This window comes from Leiobunum rupestre, chromosome 7 (genome assembly GCF_980474605.1).
Source record: "Leiobunum rupestre chromosome 7, qqLeiRupe1.1.hap1, whole genome shotgun sequence".
NCBI classification, from domain to species: domain Eukaryota; kingdom Metazoa; phylum Arthropoda; class Arachnida; order Opiliones; family Sclerosomatidae; genus Leiobunum; species Leiobunum rupestre.
This window is the reverse complement of record NC_143390.1, coordinates 54,709,372-54,727,259: the sequence shown is the minus strand read 5'-3', so window position 1 is coordinate 54,727,259 and position 17,888 is coordinate 54,709,372. Positions and strand designations below refer to the sequence as shown.

The following is a 17,888-nucleotide window of genomic DNA, read 5'->3' as shown; positions in this document are numbered from 1 at the left end:
TTTCAGATCTATAGTTGATATATTTAGTTTTTTTAATTATTTTCTTGATTTCACATATTATCATACAACATAAATCAATATTTTTCATTATTTACCACTATTTACCAGTAATATTCACAATATTCGAAAAAAGTGGTATTTTTGGGTCACGTATTTTTTTCTTCAGCAACGGTTTTTGGAAAAACCAAACCTGCCTAACGTCAGTTATGTCATTCTCTAGGGAAATGAATATTTTTCTCGTAAGAGATATTTTTACAAACCACCGACTAGTATTAGAAAATAGAAATGATTAGAGGTCATTTCATTTCCTCCCGTTTAAATAAATTTGATATAAATGAATATCTAGCTAAACTCCGAGGTCTATCATTTCAAAGTGTCGTTGTTTGGTGGCTAAGCCTCGTCTCGCGTGACGCCAAAACAAACGTCTCCTAACAAGCACTTCGGGAAACGCCATTGGCTAAGAGTAGGCCACGTGGTCAAGTTTTTGCTTTTCTCCTCACAAGGAAAAGATTCCCCATAAAAACAATGATAGCAGGATACGAATATTCACTAAAAATCCTTATTTATAAGGAGAGTAGCTCTAGAATCGGAATGAAGTAACCCTTACGGAGATAACATTATTATTATTATTATTATTATTATTATTATATTATACGAGGAAAGGCCCGGTGAACATTGTCTGTTGAGCTCAATACATCTATCTCGATTCTCGCAATATCTGATAAATGCAAAACATTATAACAACCTAGAAATGAAACCTTGGTTGAAGAAGATTCGTTATCTGAACACAAATATAAACGTCATTCCTCAATTCGAGGTAACGTCTGATAAAAGAGATCTCTCACATTTTTATTACGCATAATGATGTTTTGGAGATTGAGCTGGTAATTTAATTTCAAAATCCCATTTACGACTGCCGTTCTTTATAAGTTTAGTTGTTTAGTAGCATCTTCTTTAAAAAAATCATCTTCTATAAAGCCCGGACAAACGCCTTTAAAAAAACGCACGCGTACGGGTTTTGCATAAAGTGGTAGAAATAGGGGCTACTACTGACTTTTCACTATAGCGGCAAAAACGTTAAATCTGTAGATTCATCAATAAATAAAATTCAATTGAAATTGCGGCCAACGCGAGAAGATCAAAACCTTCTAGATTTTGGTTTGCTAAGCTGACGATTTGAGTTCTAAAATAGCAAACCGTTCGCTTAGCTGTTTATGTACTTTAGGAGTTGGCCGCTACCTGGCTCTGAGTAAACTGAAAAGGCTAGTAACAATACGCGTAAATCCTTTTTCACAGATGTCGATTTTCCAGTCAAACGAATTAATGTAATAAGTAACAGGATGCGTAAAATACAATATTATGTTTATTGTTCAATTATTTTCTGTAAAATTTCTTAAAACGGACAGCCTGAGTTGTTCATGACATCATACGTTTACTGATTTCGCTTTTAATTTAGGTGAAAAAGATAATCAAAAGTTTCAAAACCTAAATTTAAATATTTATTACACATTTTCGTTATAATTTTAATTTTGACATATTTAACGACACATTTTTTCGTATTTAAATTATGTATAGAAAATTTAAAAATAATATTATGATTTCTTACTTGTGATACGAATGAAAAATAACAAATTTTGGGCGAATTCATAAAACATTGAACGCCAAAATATTAAGAGTCGTGTGCAAAATATTTCGCGATCAAGCAAAAATAGGTATTCATAAAATGTTCAAATGCCGCTACTCGCAGAAAGTAAAAAATATTCTATAAGTGACGGAGACCACCTGCAACTTCTGCAAGTCTGAAATACTTATCGGTAAACGGAATACCAAACGCGTGTTTATTGCAAAATGGAAGTTTTGGCTTGTAGTTCTTTAGTTCTTTTATTGCTCAACAAGAGGTCTAAGACCCATCACGTTAAGACAGTGGACAATACAAATTATACATATACAGAGGAGATATTATACAGTTTGTATGTACAGGGAAACAGTACAATGTGAGGGAGATACAAGGGAAATAAAACCAAATAAAGGAGTTATGTATTACATTATTACATGTAAACGAGTTAAATATAAAGTCCTAGGAACTCAGTTAGCTCCTTGCGAAACCTCTGATATTACTAAGAGAACGGTTATTTGTAGCAATAGCACTTTATCTGCTATAATTTTTTCTTGACATGTTTCCGTAAATTTTACAATATATCAATAAATTATAGAAATATATTCGTTTTGTAAATTAAAATTTTACTTAGCGGAGTTAGCGTACATGCTAAGCTTAACATATATGTAAGCACCAGAAACTGAATACGAATAGTCTACTGCAAACCAATTACAGCATTTATACGGCAAAATTTTGAGGAGCGCATTTTTGGTTTTATTAATTCGCGGAATTTAGTGCGTTGGACGCAAGAACCGATGAATGCAATTTTTAATTTTTAATTTAATATTTTTTATAGTGCCAAATTACTATAGATAAGAATAGTTAACGTTATTTTATTCTTGCTATAACCTAATAATAACAAGTTCCAGTGCCGTATTTCCGCCTAGGCCAACCTAGGCCGTGTGGCCTAGGGGCCCATTCTTTTAAGGGGTCCTCCAGTGACCGTAATTACTGTATTCGAAGGCATAAATCTATGATATCAATCGTAATTTATATTGGAGAAATTCCTAGGTAGAAGATTGTTTTTAAATTAGCAAAATTTCTGCCTGGCAGTTTACGGACGCAGCCTTAAATCGAAATGTTGCATAATTATCGCATATTTAGTCGACGATTGTTAAGAGCTTTTATTTAGTAATATAACCGTAGAGCTCAGACTTCTACGCTGAATCAGGGAAATTCAGGCACAGCCTAGTTCCAGGGATAAGAGTAAATGCAGCGCGTGAAAAGGGGGCCCAGACTCCTTATCTGCCTTTGGGCCCAGGATCTCTAAGTCCGACCCTGATAAAAACGCTGAAACTAATGGGATGTATTAGCTAAGACTTTTAATTATTAAAAAAAAGTAAACTTATATTTGCATATTTAATTCAATGATATTTACAGTGATTTGTCTAACCAGATTCGAAATGTTACTCTTTAATATGCCCTAAAAGTCTTTATTATACCTTTAGTCTTTAATATACCTTTAAAAGTCTTTAATATACCTTTTAAAAGTCTTTATTATACCTTTAAAAGTCTTTATTATACCTTTAGTCTTTAATATACCTTTAAAAGTCTTTAATATACCTTTTAAAAGTCTTTAATATACCTTTAAAGTCTTTATTATACCTTTAAAGTCTTTATTATACCTTTAAAGTCTTTATTATACCTTTAAAGTATTTATTATACCTTTAAAGTCTTTATTATACCTTTAAAGTCTCTAATATACCCTCAAAGGCTCTAATGTAAACCTTAGTGCATCTATAGTAGATTTTAAAATTAAACTATAGAACGTTAAAGAAGATAAATTCATAAATTACAAAGACGTACGTAACTGTCGTGACATTCAGCATCCCATAAAAACAACAATTGGTTAACTCTAAATATGTCAAAGTATTAATTGTCGTTTTAATTTTTTTTAACAAAGCAACAATTTCCATCGTCTCTTCCAAAGGAGTTTTCGCGCCGAAATATGGCCTCTGTCATTATATCGAGTAAAAAAAACGAATTGGGTTGAAAACCTTCAAGATGTTCGCCAAAACTGGTTCTGGCGTCCCAGATTCGTACAATAATAAGAAGTTCTTATGGGAAACCGCCTGCCGCACAATCTAAATTTATAAGATAAGAAAAATATCAAGAACATACCTTAGAATAGAAGAATTAGAACTCCCTTTTTAAGCAAAATGAACACCTCCTGTTGTCGTGTATGTAAACAGTAACTGCGTAACCGGCACACCGATACGCGATAAAGGAAATAGCCGTCGAACAAAAACAACCGCTTCTAAAAGAGTTACTATATTTTTTGGTTTAAAATTACACAGCCGTCTCGAACTAACCGCTAGAAAACAATGAAATCCCAGGCAGTTTCGTCTGCTACGGGAGATTAAATTGAAGGGAGAGGGGGGCGGATACATGGAGGGGGGCAGGGTGATAGTTGTTGGCTGGTTGGCGATACGAGCGAAAGTCAGTGTGCCTCACCTGGGCTACGCCAAGTGTGACTGATTCTGATTCCCGTTCTCCCAAAACCAGGAACTCTCTCGAGCGCGCGGGGTGGTTTCCCCTTCCTCCGATACGAAGAAGCTACACGCTATCCGTTATCTCTCTGTTGGCTTGCTTTTAATCTAGAACAGCCACAACTCCCTCTTCCGCTTAATTGGCCTTGCGTGAATGACACCATCATGTACGCGGCTGGTTTCCGCCGAATCGGGTGTGACAATTATAGATAGTTAAACCATAAGTTTATTAATATTGTTTAGCCCCGTATCACATCTCATTGGTACTGCCTTGACGTGCTGTTCCGAGCGTTTTCAGGAACGTACTTCCTCCAATCACAGAACGTATTTTCGAAGCATTTTTTGGGGAAAAACGTACTTTTCGATTTTCCGCTTAGTGCGCCATCTATGAAACAAATTTCATTTTTAAAGATTGAATCCGGCACTGTAACTGCTAACAACAATGGCAATGCCCTTGAAAACAGCGTGAATGTCGCTTTCAATAGAGGGCGATACGAGAGGAATTCGGAGAAAGCCAGCTGCTTTGATAGTGAAATTAGACCACATTATAAAACTTTCAACTAACTCCAAAACGTTTAAACGTACTAAATATATGTCAAAAAAATATCAAAACGTATTTTCGTATCATAAATTTTCCAACGTAATAAATACGATTAAATAAATCCAAAACGTATTTTCGTACTAAAAATTTGAAAACGAATTAAAAATGTAAAAAAGTACCACTCGGAACAACACTGGAACAGGTGACGTTTTTCCTTCCACCCGCAGGTCCATGGTGCTCCCGGATAGTTCCAACTTTCTCATTGCCCTTTTGAAGAGGTTATCATGGAATTTGATGACGCGTTTTTCGACATGGACTTCGAAGCGACGTAATTTACATGGTTTCGTCATAGAAAATACCTTTAGGGCTTACTTTTAAGTAATTTTGTTATATAACATTGACGAAACATGATACTTCGACTTCTGTATTTATCGTTGTCATATTTTTAAACTAGTATTGCCCCACTTGTATCTTTTTCAGTAGTGTCGCTAGAAGTTTGTGAATTACCCTGTGGTTCCTGAGTAATCTGCCCTACGTTTCAGTAACGCATTATCTATTACTGTGCGAGTAGTCCAACATAATCGAGTACTCGGTCTTTTTTGAGGTCGAGTACTCGAACTCGACCTCGAATAAGTAATTGGAGAATACTCGTCGATTACCGAGTACCAAAAAATTGCATATTCGGGTACCCGATTACTCGAATAAGCTGCTCTCTAAACTCGCCGAGTATTGGTTTTTACACACAATCCTAAGGATTTGTGTGTATTAGTCTCACGTACAGTGTAGCCGTTGCCGATGCCGCCGATGGCGCCGTGTCACGCATACCTCTTCAACGGTTAGGGCTAGAAAAGTCAATGATATCTCGTTCGAATGTACAGACATCGCCATTGATAGCCTTAATAAAGTTTTCAAATCGGAGCCCAAGAAGTTGGGCATTTGCCCAATTTACTATTTTCGGTGATTTCCTTTATGTGGTAGATATTTTCTTTAAAATTAAGTCCGATAACGTTAAAAAAAATTATTGGATCGGTTAGGATTCAGTTGAACTACAACTTCGGTTATATCAGTAAATATTAAATTTAAGTATAGTTTTCGGGGTTATTTACGGGACCCCAATGTTCGTGGTTTTATATTTCCGCCTGAAAGTCAACATAACGTTCCTTAATTTAAGTCCGATTTTCATGAAAGTTAAATTTTTGAATAGCTGTGGTTTACATTTAACCTAGAATTGCAAATACGTGCCTTAAATTTAATTCTAAGTGAGGTTTTTTGGGCAGCGTATACGGACCCCCGCAATTTCCAACATTGTAAATCCGCGGGTTTATAGAGGTCTACGCGCCCGTTTCCCTCTGGCGTTTTTCAAGGCCGTTCAGAGTGGGCCGCGCTTTCAACGTATGAGCAGAAGTAATAATTAAGTATGACACTGATCGGCCTAGTCTTCGGCGTATGACCAGAAGTAACAAATAAGTGTGACCAGAAGTAACAAATAAGTGTGATCAGAAGTAACTAATAAGTGTGATCAGAAGTAACTAATAACTAAATAAGTGTGACACTCAACGGCTGACTAGTAGTAACAAATAAGTGTGAACAGAAGTAAAAAATAAAAGTGACACTGATCGAAGGAATCTTCGATGCTTTCAAAGTATGACTAGAAGTAACAAATAAGTGTAAATATGTATATATGTGTGACCGTGGATATATTTTGGTTGCGATACCGGCGTTGCAGGTTGCTGTGAATAGCTCAAACAAACTTAACACATTAGATGGATTGTGTGTATTCTGACCATCGTACGTCTTGTTTCTATCCTCGTTGCTTCAAACGAGGCTTCAAAGTTCAAAGAGGAGTTTTACCACTTTTGGGGGGCCACAAACGGTACCTACAAAGTTGTGGAAACTGTGGATTATTTAAATTAAAGGAATATTTTTCAGCATTGAAAGTTACTTTCTACTCCTTTTAAATTTTATTTCATAATTTCTTGAATAAAACCAGCTCCTAATCAAGTACTCGATAACCCGAATCGTTAAAAATATTACTCGGTTTGTTTTTAGTTATTCGACTCGAATAAGAGAAAGTTTCCCCTTAAACAATTACTCGATTACTCGACTCGACTTCAATATTACTCGACTCGAATACTCGATGAAAAAAATTTGGTACTCGATAACCGATTCGATTGCCTAACTAATCGGACAGACCTAGCAATATGTCCAAAAAAGGCATTTCAAGATAAATCAATTTTTGTAATTCTTATGAAAAATAGCAATACTACAGTAACTGAATACTAGTTGTTATGGTTTTCTTTTAGTCCGCAATCTAAATATGACCACGACTATCGCCATAATTAAGTAATTCCCAGAATAATTTGACATAATGCATTTTGTACGTTTATAATAATACTGAGTAACGGCCATTGTGATTGTGACCCTGGGAATGCGGCTGAGGAAATTAGAGCAGAAGAATTTATACGAAATGACAACTCTTATTGCTTAATAACGACTTAATGCATTTCTGCAAATTTCCGACGGTCGTTAAGGGGAAGCATTTTGAACTATTAGTACCAAAGAAAATCAGTAGATGGCGCTGACCGTTGCGCCTTTCGCGGATGTTCCAATCTACAAAACAGTAATATTTAAATTTACGAAATTTAGGAAAAAAAAACGTTTTACAGAATTCGTGAATTCGTATTTATAAAAATATATTAACTTAATAATAAAATAATACTTTTATTTTATTATTATATTATTACCAACTTTTAGTGGTATTTAAAGGGAATATAACCTGCACAGCATTCTTTATGGAAGACCCCTTCAATTTTCCAAATTACCCTGTACAGTGGCGCCAAACATTTTTAAAGCCAAAGGCAAGAGCGGCCAGAGCTGCAGACTTTGGTGTTCCACACCAAATACCTGAGGTTACATTCCCTTTAATAGAATGAGATAGAATGGTTGTAAAATCCGTTTACCTCCTATGGAAACTCTATGGAATGAGAACCGGCCGCGGGTCAACGGTGTCTCGATCGAGAAACGGTTTGAAAGAATATTTGGTTTGCCTCCAAAATTCGTCTGTTGCTGACGTCACCCAGATGAGATCCCATTGATTTTCTCCTCGATTTTCAATAGGATCTCATCTCAGTGACGTCACGATGTTCGTTAGCAACAAAGTTACCAACCTTAGCCCTTAGCAACCACAACGTATCGAGGCAACCTTTTATAGCCTAAAATTTACTAACCTTGGTCGCGGGTCACCTGAGCCAGGTTCACACTTACCCCAAAAATCGCTTGGTTTTAGGTAGTGTTGTAAGTCGGAAAATTTTCCGGAAAATTACCGAGGCCTTTTTTCCGGAAAATTTTCCGTATTTTTCCGAAAAATATTAAAAATGTTTTCATTCCATAATTTGTCTAATATATTGTTTGCAAATTTAAATAAAGCGGCATTTTCACCTCATTTTTTTTAATCTAAAAGTAAAACTAAACCTATAGACTAGTTTAAACTGGTTGAAATGTAACACTATTAATGTTTTGTAGTATGTTTACTGATATTAGTCATTTTAAATCGATAAAAAGTTTAAAACATTAAAAACCCTTGAAAAGTAATTTATGTTTAAATTTTTTATTTTTCCGATTTGCGGAAAATTTTCCGCAATTCGGAAAATTTTCCGGAAAATTTTCTGGAAATTTTTCCGGAAAATTAACAACCCTAGTTTTAGGTAACTAGTTTTCAATACCAGAGTGAGAAATCGCTTCGGGTTGGTTCGGGAAACAACTCGTCCAAGTCGGTTCGCTTAGAATCGCTGTCAAATCAAAACGACAAGGCGGGGAAGTAAAATTGATCATATTTTCAAAAATAATGGGAATAAAATTCTAAATAATGTCAAATAATATTACTGTATGTATAGTTAACATGATTAACTAATTGTTTCGGGATACATTTTAGTATTTTCAAAATTCTGGTTAAATTTTGAAATGACGTTAAGCCTTGGCTATACGTGAACCGGGGTGAAGCGATTTCCCACGTGTGAACCAAGAATTATCGTCGGCTGTCAAAACTGGCATTCAAACCGACTTAAACTGGGTTTTAATCTCTAGTTTGACCCTAAGGTCTGAAAAGGCGAGAATAAGTCGGAAGGGGCATTATAGCTAGAATATCGCTCCGAGGGGACCCGTGGCCAGACTGCAGCCGACCAACGTCATTGTTTGGTCCACGGAGGAGGGTAGTAGGGGGGGGGGGGAGGTAACTCTGTGGGAGATCAATTTCCACTGAGGATAAAAGGAGATAATTCTGGGAGTTATATAGGTGGGGAGGGAGGTGTTATACACGTGTAGACGTTTTCGACATATTTTGGACCTTTTTAATTATTTGATATTCAAGATTTCAAGGTAAAAGTATAAAAGTAATTAAATTACAGAAACTGTTCAAAATGAGCGCCTTGGGCTCTGATACAGGCATGAGCGCTCGCGTTGCTAATGGCACGTCATCCAATAACACGGGTAAAATGTCCCGCAAAAAAAAACGCAAATACGCCTCACCATTTAAACTAACTCTTTCAACTAGGTTTTTAAATAATATTTTTCACCGCTATTCTCCAAGTTCCCGATCAATTTTACGCCATGAAATACATATTTAGGTCATAACTATTTTCAGGGATGATCCTGGAAGAAGTACCCGGGACGTTGGTACTCCATTGGGAGTTCCTCACGTTATGGTCATCCATATCACCCTTACCGTTTCTGCGGAGTATTTTCGAAACTTTTTGATTTTAGTGCGTTTTTGTTTTAACATCCCGAAAACTAGAAAATGTGTTAAGTGCCATAGCGGAGCCACAAATAGCAAATTAGTTCCGACATTATCCATTCTACATAACGTCACTAATGATATTTCTATGGTTTTAACCGTCATGTCAACATGGCAGCAGCAGGCCCGTAGCCAGCGAGGGGGCCTGAGGGGGCCTGGCCCCCTCAAATATAATTTGTACCCCTCATAAAAAATCCGAGAGTGCCCCGTGGTGCCCCCTCAAAAAGTATCGGTGCCCCCTTAAAAATATTATTGTGCCCCTAGAAAAATTTCAAAGTAAGTAAACAAAATCAATAAAATATGTCCAATTTACATATTATATTTAGTTCAGTCCAACTGTAAAAAATATATTATTACCTTTCGTGTACCTAGCTTTTTTTATATTAGTTCCTTTCCACGTGCGCCAAGTTGAAAGTTTAAGCTGTAGCAGAAACAATAATATGGAACGTAATCTGGTACAAATATTGATTTGACTATACTAACTAAGGTCAGAAGAAAATAGGGGAAGTACGTATCTGTAGCTTTGAGCCATAGAAGTCGTCGTGTGACCCACGAAAATGCCTTTTTACGCATAATAAACCAAACTGAAAAAGTAGTTCCACTTTTGTTTTGATTCAACTCGGCTATAAACGACGAAAGCAAATACGCCTTAGCTCAATTAGCAGAGAATGAGAAGGACATTATGTTACAATTGTTCTATTTAAGAAAAATTGATTTTTTAAACGATGTATTCATCCGCGATTTCCCGCCAAACCGTTTTGGCGCGAAAATTCGTGAAAAGTGACGCCTTTCCAAAGCTGACTAGAAGCGTACTTCCCCCTATTTTCTTCTGCTAAGGTTAATTCCCCGTAGCACTGTAGTCTAACTGCTAGTGGTCGTCGTCGTCGTGTATTCAGTTGTATCCAAGTTATCCAACTATTAATGGCGGCATATTTCACTTTATTTCCTCCGCGTAGTTCCCAGTTTACAACGGCTTTAAAAAAACACTGTCGAATTTAATCAGTATATAATATTAAATTATCGGTAGAACAGAACCAACGACTTAAGAAGTAAGGAAGAAAAACAACTTGTTCTGCTGGGAAATTAGTCCAAATCGTCAATTTTGAATGTAGTCTATATCGAAAGGCCATTATGGAGATTTCTAGTTGTTTAACAGAGATTTAACAGAAGGAGTCTCTTACTTTTATAGATAATTTAATCAAGAATTCAGCAGATAATTATAGGTACTTATCTATTAGGTGTCCGTTTCTGTTACTCAATATTTTTAAAGTTCGTAACAAACAATCAAAACAAAACCCAAATTGGGGCAATCGATTGAAAAGTAAGTTTATATTTGTGCTATTGTTACATGATTATCGTTTATTATAAAAGTTATGATAGCAGAACTATTCAATGTGCCTAACATATTACTAATTAAAAAAAACTAAGCCTTTCACGTTGGTTTTGGTAAAATACAACAAACGGTAAAAGTTAGGAACAGTGTCAGTAATAGTCCTATTTATAAAAAAAGTTAAAAATTTTTAAAACAGGACTATTATTGACACAGTTCCTAACTTTAAATAAAAGTATTTTAGTAGAAAATGTCTTAACGTTAAGTGAATGGCGATTATTATCGGAAAAGGAAAAGAGATGCCGATGTAGAGGCTTCTAAATCATTTACGAGGGGTAAGTCACTCTCGGATGACCTGTACACCGAGTTCGCGTACTTAGTACTGTTAAAGGTACGGATTTTAAAGAGTTCACGAACTCTTATTAGCACAGTCAGAGGTACGGCAGTGTACACCGAGTTCAGGGCCGGATTACCCAAATTAAAAGTACAAAAATTCAATCATTTTCTTTCAGAAAAAAAATATTCCGGATTAATTTTAGTAAATGCGTCCACATTTTCTGATACCATGTAAAGCAAGCATTGATTAAAGTCACGAAAATATACGCAAAGTCTACATTGAAATTGTATTTTCCATCCATTTGTCAATGAAAGGGGGCACCAAAATTAGCTTGGGCCTAGGGCCCCACAAGGTCTTCATCCAGCCCTGACCGAGTTCGCGGAGTGACCAACCCCTCGATCATTTACCTACGTTATTTTGGATTGGGTCTATGTATCGAAGATGGCTATGGTTGCTCAGGTCGCCGGGAAGGTGCTTCCACCTAGTATCGACTTTCAAAAACGATTTATAGTTTATTTTCAAGTCCACAATTACGTGTTTGCCGAAAAGCCAATCCAAGCGAGGTCGACTGAGCACGTGATTACAAATAGTCTTTTCTGATACGTGAGTAAGAATACCCAATGACCTAAAAGCATTCTTTTGGGCCACGCCATATAGGTAAATTATGTTGGGTGCCTAATGCACGGTGGCGACAACTGTCGAGCCAGAACGAAACTCAACTAGAGCCGACACTTGCTTTAAAGTAGTGTGTAAAGAATACTTGTTCCTAATTTACTTTAATTGGGGGCGCCATATACACATTTTGAACCGGCCGCCACAAACCCTCGGTACGCCACTGAGCGTGCCCCCTAGGAATTTTTCAGGCCCCCTCAACTGAAAAATCCTGGCTACGGGCCTGCATGGCTGTTATCTTATTGCGCACAGTCTGTTGAATGAAAGGCATGTTGCAACCAGTGGCGTAGACAAGGGGTGGTTTTCGGGTCCAGACCCCCTTTGGCCTACCTTTTGTAACAAAATTGTATCATTCATACATCTATGGTCGACCCCCCCCTCTGATAAAGATATATTCCACTGGCTCTGGCACTCCTTATCCCTTGTTATGGCTCTGGTCTTTCCCCTTATGGGTTTCTCCGTGTGACGTCAAGGCTCCTCCAAATATTCCGCTCTTGCGGATACAATTTTCCACCCCGGACCGAACGATGACCGAAGCTATAAAGTGAGGCACGTGGGGTTACGGGTCAGAACGTTTTTGATCAACGAAACGCGTATGCCACTCTGTTGGTGCTACTTTGTAGCCGGATCCCTGGTGGGCTGAAAAGCCAAAGTTTAAAGTATGTTCGCGGAGAACCAAAATCGAGTGACCGCGATCAAGAAATAGTGCAGTGTGGATCCACGCCGTTAGTACCACCTTGGATTAATAATATGTTACTGGATATTGCACTACAGCCTTCGCTAAGGCATTTAAGGGCGTCTCTCAATAGTCGCCTGTTAAAGCGCAGACGGGATAGCATTTCCAGGGGAAACGGTGTGACAAACTCTTTGGCGCAGGCGCGGGATTTCGAAAATAACGGTTTTAAATTTCGTTGGCGTAAATAATAAAAGGTTATTTCCTGAGTGTAGAACAAAAAGAGGTTTCTTACCAGAGGAATAATAGAATTGGAAGCATTTCTTTTGGAGCTGGGACTGTTATCTATCTTCGCGTTTGGGATTCCCAATACCTCATACGTGTCCTAACAATTAATTATAGTTAACACGTGGCAGCCTCTCTGCCTATACCGTAAAGCACGCTGTAAAGCCTGTATCACCAAAACAATGTTTCGGCGCTAGATGGCGCTGAGTGTTAACGGCGAATTTTGAGAGACGCCAAAAAATTGTAGTGCAATATCCAGTAACATATTATTAATCCAAGGTACCACGGTTTTAAGTTGAAGTTACCTCCGAGGGAAATGAACCTATCTCTTCGAAACTGTAAGACCTTAATAATTAGTTAAGACCAGAGCCAGAACCACCTATTACTAATAATGATAAATGTATGTAAGTTTTACTAATACCATAAATTAAGCGACCAAATAAATCTAAAGAACCTTTAATGAAATCATTTTTATTTACTAATGTGACACCAATTTGTTACTATATAAAATTAACCCCTAGACATAACGAACCAAGTACCTTAATTAACCATCTCATTTAAAAAGTGTCACACTTTGACTGTACTAAATTTCCACCTCATCTTATCATTGACATACTTCGACCCACCCCCCTTGACGAATTTCTGACTACGCCACTGGTTTCAACCAATAGCTTGTATTGTAGAAGGGAAGCAGCAGTGGCATAGCCTGGTGGAGTGGGCCCAGTGTACAGCGTTTCCAGGTTCTAAAAACCCAATTATCGTAGCAAGGACTAGAAATTTAGATTTCGAAAAACAAAAATTGGCGGTAAATTACAATGGTTTTTACTTTTGGCGAAGGAGTAACACTAGCAGTATAGAAAGATTGGTATTATATACTTCCGGTAAAACCAACGCATACGCTTATCCCTTTGATTGACAGCTACGAGGTGATACTACTCTATTATAACCAAATGAAATATTTACACAGATAATTAATTTCGAGATATATACAAAGCAATATCGTATTTACAAAACAATAATGTCATTTTAAACTATTCAGGTCGCAAATAATAAAATTTGGAAAATCCAAATTTCTCTTGTATATTTAATAGCATAAGTCTATAATATGGTTCCATAAGTTTGTCACTTTGGGGAATATTTCACTGAGAGCTAGTAACAGAGTGGCGTCATCACAAGAAGACAATCTCCCCCTAGCGAGGCGCTGTCAAAGGCTACGTGTGACGCGTTAGCAAGCGGACGCAAAACGGCGACGAAGCCCGTTATGCAGTCTGTCTTGTGAATAGCTCTCAGTAAAACTTTTGCATGTGAAGAGTAGGAAGTGTCACACTTATATATAAATACTATACACTTATGTTAATAGTAAAATTCGCTACTGTTTATGGAGTTTTTCGTCATTCACTCGAATTCTTTCTTGCCCGGACACATTCGGGACAATTCGTCATCTTAAGCGAAAACTATCGCTACGCCCCCTTTGGTTCGCCATTGAAACCTAGATAGGTAGCGGCTCAAGCAGACGCTATTATTTTTTCCTCATCGTTATTCGTAAATTTGACTTTAATTATGATATTAGCATTTTTATATTATATAAGTTGTATCGTTTGCTTATATTTTGATAAGTTTATTTAAGAAAAAACGTTCTTATGACCTTTTAATTTGTCTGTAGCAGACGCTAGATCATCAGCTGAAAATTCATTTTAATGGCGGCCTTCTAAATTTGGCAAAATACCGCATTCCTTATTTAATTTTTTATCCTTTTTAGCCATGTGTCGCGATACTTTGAATTTAGAAATAGACCATGAACATGTACTTGGTACCAAGAGACACAGAAGAAAAAGAGTCGGCCCCGAGAGCCCTCAGAAGCTAGCTTCTACCCAAAGACTATATATACCCATGGAAGAAGAGTAAGGAATAGTTTTCTGAAACGATTTATACGCGTCGCCGTGATGCCAGCAGGAGAATGGGGGCTGACAAAAAAGGGGGTAAGCACGTACTCCATTTCGAGTACGTTCTCTATTTGGCGCACTCTCTCCGCCATACCTGGAAACACGTTTTCAGGGAAATTTGAATGTTGTTTTATTGCGTCCTTTTTTTCGAAACGACATGGACCACACTTATTGTACACCGAACAATTATAAAAGGCTAACGAAGACACAAAAGAAGAAGAAAAATACAGGTACGTTTATATAAACATTCAAATTTAATGTTTCAGTATGAATATTTTCAGGAATTATTTTCAATAAAGAGTTTTTAAACAAAAACATGAAATCCATTCTATCAAACGCATCTGCCTTGCATCAAGTTACTTACATTGGGAGAAAAATTCCTTTCATAGTAAGTACAATATTAATTATACAATATAATACTAATAAATGCCTAATTTTACAAAGAATGTACTTGAAGAAATTAAGAAAAGGAAAATCGAAACTCTGACAGAAGAAGCTTTAGATTGCCTTTCTATTTTCGCTGATAACAAGACTGGTCATCTGGACAAAGCCAGATTTTCTTTTAACCGTCACATGTTATTAACAAGCAAAGATTTTCAAAAAAAAATTAAAGTGTCGTTTCACGTTTTGGAATCATTCAAAAAGCTATCTAACCAAGACCAAGATCATATAGTTGCTATATTCTCAAATCGCCTATTTAATGAGATAAACCAGATATACATAGATATAGAAGGCGAAACTGCTCCACCCATCACACCAATCACAGAATTTATCAAACTAAGTGCCACTGACATACACAAAAAGGATTTAAAAACCTTACACCATATTGCTGGCTACACATTGGATCAACTAATTGGCCTTTACGAGTGCCCTGAGTTTTGGCAAAATTGTTTAATTAGAAAGAGTGAGGCAACGGAAGAATATCACAAGTGGAGTATCATGCAAGATAGAGATGGGCTTTTATATTTGGGAAAACTAGCTTTTGAAATGTTTAAAAAAAATTCTGATCTCATTTCTCCTTTGGTCAACCCCAGTGAACCGTTTAAAGAAAATTCTATAAGGAACAAAAATATAATTAGTATATTAGATAAAGATCAGTTTATTAAGGAAACTTGGGATAAATTGTGGGGACCCAATAAAAATTCAAACAAAGCTAAATTAAAATGCTTCAGCATATTAATAAATTGTCATTTGAAGGGGTTAACCAAAATGGTTAAAAATGTCTTTCAAGCTCTAAAAAAGGACTGTTTAAACAGCAGCGGAATTCGAAAGGAGTTAAAAGTAATAACGCACAAAAGTAAAAGTGTTTCAGTCTTCAAGGCTTCCACTGTGACTGCGGAGGAATAGCAAACAAACTGTACATTGATTTTCTCTTTCTTGGAATTCAAACTCTTAATAGTTCATCTTGAAAAGCATCGCGAGCAGCTTTCCTTCTTGCCGCTCTCTTTTTCTTCGTAGCAGAACAATTTCCATTTGTAACTTTCAACAACATCGATTTCATGAGCTTTAGTCTTTTAGCGCCTTGTCCATACTGATTCACCGTTGGATTTTCTCCAGCACCACAAGCTGCTCGCTGTTTACTAAAGTAGTTTTCCACTAAATCTTGGTTCAAACGTGCTGTCAGAACAAATGGTGCTCCTTTTAGAAGAAGAAATTTTACAATCCCAATTGTAGATAAAACTGTAAATTATATATATATACATATATATGAATATACTGTTAAAAGGTTTTCTAGTAAATCACCAACCAGTTATGCGTAGTCCTTCCATTGTCTCTCTACTAAGCAACATTTTTGACTTTTCAATTTCTTCCTCATCATCTAACTCCTCCACTTCTTTCTCCCATCCATCCAAATAGCCAATAAATTCCTCTTCGAGCCACTAAATTTAAATATATAACTTTAAAGGCTTTAACTTAAAGCTCTTAATGGACAGATTAACCATGTGCTAGAAAACGCATAGGGGAATGGGCAGAGCTGCACGGACTTGTGGACCTTTTCTATAGAACAGCAAGTCCATGACAATACCAACCTATAGACATATTATAAGGTAAGCCCGAGCCCTTCATGAGGCCATGTAGCTATGGGATTGGATATGTAGATTTTGTTATATTAAGCATATTGTTTGTGTAATTCCCCTATACCTTCTTAGTATAAGCTTAACTTGTCTAATAATTTATATCTCACATGCTACTTACTTTAAAACGCCAATCATTTAGACTTGTGTATGGTGCCAAAGCTGGTTTTCTTTTGTAAACACAGTTTGAAAGGTTGGATACATTGAGCATATCAAAAAATTGGTCAAACAGCTGAATGAACTTGATCGTCTCGGAAGCCTCATCACCAACTAGTTCTTTCATGGCATTGGCAACAGTACTGCTCAGAACTTGGGTGGCAAGCTTAACCTTCATACAGCTATATGCATTTGGATACACATGATTGTACATGTATGTCAGTTTTGGGGCAAGCCTCAACATCGAGGAAGAATCTCTTTTGTATGTGACAACAAGATGTTTCCAAAGAATACATTTCCCATTTTTTTAAATAACCGAACTAGTCTCAAAATACCATCTTTATGCTTTTTAATTTTCCCACTGTTGGCAAATCCATTTTTTACCGTTTTAATATTGTGGCATACATCCGAAACGAAAAAAAGCGGTTCTCCATCATTAAAGGGATTAGCGCATTTGAAACCAACTTTATTATTATTTATCTTCTGGTCAACCTCTGTACAGATCTTGATTAATTTCTGGTTGGAGGATGCCTTGTCACAAACTAACGACAGAATTTTAAAGCCAGCTGCTTGAAGATTTCCAATTGATTCCCAGACTATGGAATATAATTCATCTGCATTCAAATTACCGCAAGGGAAATATGCATATGCGTATTTGAAGTTGGTTGTAAGTCCTCTAACCATTATTTGCAGTACGTGAGAAGCTAAGGGTCTTTTCGAACTAGTTTCTTCAGCATTGCCTTTTATTCTGCTTTCGGCTTCTGCAATTTTATTTCGGAAGGTGTTTAGATTAATTGCTCCAATTAATTCTCCAGTGTTACTATTGAATACTAGATCTTGTTTGACTTGAATTTCGTCAATTATCAATTATAAATACTTTTGGTGTTCTTCTAATTCTTCAATGTTTATTTTATTCCTCATTTCTATTAGAGTTGAATCAT

General features: G+C 36.5%; 1 protein-coding gene across 2 annotated transcripts in view; it reads right to left on the bottom strand.

Annotated features, from left to right (window-relative positions):
* The window catches only part of Eaat1 (Excitatory amino acid transporter 1), a 46,614-nt gene extending 42,421 nt beyond the window's left edge, over positions 1-4,193 (bottom strand). For both annotated transcript variants that reach the window (XM_090181657.1, XM_090181659.1), the window contains exon 1: positions 3,779-4,193. The gene's annotated coding sequence lies outside the window, so the exon portion shown is untranslated. The remainder of the gene's footprint in view (positions 1-3,778) is intronic.
* Positions 4,194-17,888: the final 13,695 nt, after the last annotated feature.